We start from the raw sequence: 5,075 nt of genomic DNA, 5'->3' as shown, positions 1-5,075 counted from the left end.
GAGACTAATCTCATCATAATGGAGCGCTGAGGGCTCTCGGCTAGGCTGCAATATGATCACCAACCATTCCTGCAGAGGATAAACGTGCGGGGAAAGTGCAGATGCAAGAGAATTATACTATATTAGAGAACGATACTATATGTAGTCATTTATATCATTCCAAGAAATTCCTCTGTGTGACTTGAAGGCTTGAAAAGATTCCTTTGTCCAAAGAGCTTACAATCTGATCTCCCATCACCATCAGACACAGCACCCTCTAGTCACGTAAGGACCGCCGCACGCACTTATACGTCGACAGAATGGCACGGACGGGCAGATGGGCGTACAGGTACGTCCCCTTTAACCACTTAACCCCATATTGCTGGTCAGAGCACTTTTTGCGATTCGGCACTGCGTCGCTTTAACTGACAATTGCGCGGTCGTGCGACGTGGCTCCCAAACAAAATTGCCGTCCTTTTTTCCCCACAAATAGAGCTTTCTTTTGGTGGTATTTGATCACCTCTGCCGTTTTTCGTTTTTGCGCTATAAACAAAAATAGAGCGGCAATTTTTAAAAAAATGAATATTTTTTACTTTTTGCTATAATAAATATCTCCCAAAAATATATAAAAAAGTTTTTTTTCCTCAGTTTAGGCCAATACGTGTTCTTCTACCTATTTTTCGTTAAAAAAAATCGCAATAAGCGTTTATCGATTGGTTTGTGCAAAAGTTATAGCGTTTACAAAATAGGGGGTATTTTTATGGCATTTTTATTAATATTTTTTTTTTACTAGTAATGGCGGCGATCAGCGATTTTTTTTCGGTACTGCGACATTATGGCGGACACTTCGGACACATTTTTGGGACCATTGGCATTTTTATAGCGATCAGTGCTAAAAAAAAAAAAAAATACTATAACAATGCCACTAGCAGGGAAGGGGTTAACACTAGGGGGCGGGGAAGGGGTTAAGTATGTTCCCTGGGTGTGTTCTAACTGTAGGGGGGGTGGCCTCACTAGGGGAAATAACTGATCGCTGTTTATACATTGTATGAACAGAAGATCAGCATTTCTCTCCCTGACAGGACCGGGAGCTGTGTGCTCCAGGTCCTCGCTCTGTAACGAGCGATCGTGTGTGCTCAGCGGCGATCGCGCCTGCCGGGCACGTGCACAGGAGTCGGGGGCGAGTGGGGGCGCGCACGCGCCCCTAGTGGCCTGCGCAAGTGCCGACGTTATATTATGTGCTCTCGCGCAGGGGAGCCGACCTGCCGCCCTTAAACTGCGGCGGCTGGTCGGCAATCGGTTAATTTGCCAAAATGGTGTCAAAAGTGTCCGATGTGTCCGCCATAATGTCGCAGTCACGATAAAAAAAAAAATCGCTGATCGCCGCCATTACTAGTAAAAAAAAATATATTAATAAAAATGCCATAAAACTATCCTCTATTTTGTTGACGGTATAACTTTTGCGCAAACCAATCAATAAACACTCATTGCGATTTTTTTTACCAAAAATATATAGAAGAATACAAATCGGCCTAAACTGAGGAAAATTTTTTTTTTTTTCATCTATTTTTGGGGATATTTATTATAGAAAAAAGTAAAAAATATTGAATTTTTTTCAAAATTGTTGCTCTATTTTTGTTTATAGCGCAAAAAATAAAAACCGCAGAGGCGATCAAATACCACCAAAAGAAAGCTCTATTTGTGGGGAAAAAAAAGGACGCCAATTTTGTTTGGGTGCAACGTCGCACGACCGCACAATTGTCAGTTAAAGCGACGTAGCGCAGTGCCGAATCGCAAAAAGTGTCCTGGTCTTTGGCAGCCAAATCCTCCGGGGCTGAAGTGGCTAGCCTAGGCATGGGCTTAAAGTCTATGTAAATCAGTGGCAGCTGGTAGTAATGTTTTTTTAGGGGGAGGGGGGGGGGGGGCGGCAATCCACCTGCCACCAATACCGCCCATGGTCAGTCACAAGCCCCACGCTTACCCCATGTAGGTGTGGGCGGCAGGCGGCTTCACCCTGTGTCTCCTCCTTCCTCGGCTTCACAGTGCTGCCCCTGTGTCTCCTCCCTCCTCGGCGGCCAATAGGATCGCTTCTCCTCTCGGCCAATCAGGTCTCAAGACTCGCTTCCTGAGACGTGATTGGCCAGAAGGAGAATCAGGAAGACAGGAGCGAATACTAATTCGATATCGTCACACAACAGAGTGGGCTCGGGGCGCAGTGCTCTGCACCCCGAGCCCACCCTTTTTTGAAGCCAATTAAAGCCTCCGGTTCTAATCATGTGCTTCTAACAAAAAAAAAAAAACATTGGAATCCATGCGTCCGGCGCCCCGCATGGAGATTCGGGGCTGAGCGCAAAGATTAGGCGCCACCCCCATATGGACGGGCCACCGCTGATGTAAATCCTAACAATGAGCGTGTCTTATTTGCTCCCTTTTGGTCTGTTAAATATACAATTGTAAGGGTTTTATTATCTCAGTACAAAAAGATCCTGCCAGAAACCTGTCCTAGGTCCTGTCCTCAATTCCTGTGCTATCTCAGGGAATCTGATTACCCCCCCCCCCCCCCCCCAGTTCTTGGGACTCCTATCGATTAGTATTTATGCAGTGGAGCTCAGAAGAAGGACAGGTGAGACATCAGGGGGGGATCTTTTAAAGAAACCCAAAAATGCAAACCGTGCGACATAAAAACAAACTAATTGGCCTATTTGGGTATAAAGTGGTTAAATAAATAAAAACATTCGATCAGCACAATAAATTGTCTAATAACATTTGTTTTTTGTTTGTTTTTTTTTTGCTTCATTTGCACAGATCAAATGTAAATACACCCCCTGGATGGTGTGAATCGGCCCTTAGACAAAACAAGCATTTAACCCTTGTGTGGGGGGGCACCAATGACGGTCCAAACAAAAAAAACACCTTTGCATGCAGATTTGCTTGTCGGGGTGACGGGGAGGCATAAGGAAAATGAACATATCTGCAGAACAATTCTAAAGCCGCCATGCAGGATTAGAGTTTCGTTCAAACATAGAGATCATTATCGCCCCCCCCCCCCCGTAGTTTTCCACGCTCATCAATCACTGGCCTGTCTGCTCAATGTAACACAGCCAATGATACATTGTGACACCATATAAGCTGAGAAAAGGAAGTCTGCAGTAATACAAACAGAGGCCATTGTTACAGATAATATCAGAATCAGAGCGCGCTGGCTCACATTTTTTCCTCTCCTCCTGAGCGCTTTATCACTGGAAAGCATTGTGCTGAATCTCCCATATATGTCTCGCCCCATAGGAGAACTATGCAGGGAATGCAATGTTTAGATGAAGTTCCCTTCTCAGGGAAGATTCTACAACTATTAGAGTGAGATCAACTCTCCGCTGTAATCAATATCATTCATTTCATCCGAGCTCTACCGCCACCTGCTGGCAAAAAAAAAAAAAAAAAACATAAAAAAGGTACAGCATTAACCACTTAAAGCGGAAGTAAACCCATCGATTTAACAGTTTCAAAAAGCAGTTACATTTACGGCATGCCGGGATTGCTAACTGTCCCATTGGTTGTGCTCTCAACCAAACTGTCAAACCATCCAATGGCTGGTGTCATAACTGATCACATGTGCAGCATCATGGCAGTTGAAGATAAAACATAGGCCAAGATGGCAGCTTCCTTGGCTGAAAATGATACTTCCACTTTAAGGACCGGACCAATATGCTGCTAAATGACCCAAGGGGTTTTTACGATTCGGCACTGCTTCGCTTTAACAGACAATTGCGCGGTCGTGCGACGTGGCTCCCGAACAAAATCGGCGTCCTTTTTTTCCCCACAAATAGAGCTTTCTTTTGGTGGTATTTGATCACCTCTGCGATTTTTATTTTTTGCGCTATAAACAAAAATAGAGCGACATTTTTGAAAAAAAATGCAATATTTTTTTCTATTTGCTATAATAAATATCCCCCAAAAACATATATACAATTTTTCCTCAGTTTAGGCCGATACGTATTCTTCTACCTATTTTTGGTAAATAAAAAAACCCAATAAGCGTTTATCGGTTGGTTTGCGCAAAATTTATAGTGTTTACAAAATAGGGGATAGTTTTATTGCATTTTTATAAAAATTTTTTTTTTTACTACTTATGGCGGCGATCAGCGATTTTTTTCGTGACTGCGACATTATGGCGGACACTTCGGACAATTTTGACACATTTTTGGGACCATTGTCATTTTCACAGCAAAAAATGCATTTAAATTGCATTGTTTATTGTGAAAATGACAGTTGCAGTTTGGGAGTTAACCACAAGGGGGCGCTGAAGGAGTTTCGTTTCACCTAGTGTGTGTTTACAACTGTAGGGGGGTGTGGCTGTAGGTGTGACATCATCGATCGAGTCTCCCTATAAAAGGGATGACACGATCGATGCAGCCGCCACAGTGAAGAACGGGGAAGCCACTCCAGCGGCGATCGGGTCCGCGGGAGTAGATACGCCGACCTAACTCTGAATCTGCGCCGACCTAGGTTTAAGTGTATTCTCACTTAAACCTATCTAAGATACTATGGCTTGCGCCATCCTATCTTAGGGTGCAATATTTTGGCTGGCCGCTAAGTGGCGCTTATTGCGGTCGGCGTAGAATAAGTAAATCACTAGTTACGCCTATTCACGAACGTACGCCCGGCCGACGCAGTACAGATACGCTGTTTCCGTAACGCATTATCAGGCCTAAAGTTATTCCATCTAATAGATGGAATAGTAATGTTAAAGTATGGCCGCCGTTCCCGCTTCGAAATTCGAAAATTTTACGTCGTTTGCGTAAGTCGTCCGTGAATAGGGATTTACGTCGTTTACGTCCACGTCGAAACCAATAGGCCCGTGCAGCAGACTTAGCCGCAGTTAAAAGAAAACGTCAATCATGTCCGGTCAAGCCTCATTATCATAAAACACGCCCCCTCAGACAAATTTGAATTAGGCGCCCTTACGCCCGCCCGCTTTAGGCTACGCCGCCGTAACTTAGCAGGCAAGTACTTTGAGAATCAAGTTCTTGCCTCGCTGACTTACGGTGGCGTAGCCTAAACACGCTAAGCTACGCCGCCGCAAAGTTGCGGCCATCTCT

This window comes from Rana temporaria, chromosome 7 (genome assembly GCF_905171775.1).
Source record: "Rana temporaria chromosome 7, aRanTem1.1, whole genome shotgun sequence".
NCBI lineage: Eukaryota > Metazoa > Chordata > Amphibia > Anura > Ranidae > Rana > Rana temporaria.
Note: the sequence above shows the minus strand (reverse complement) of the source record.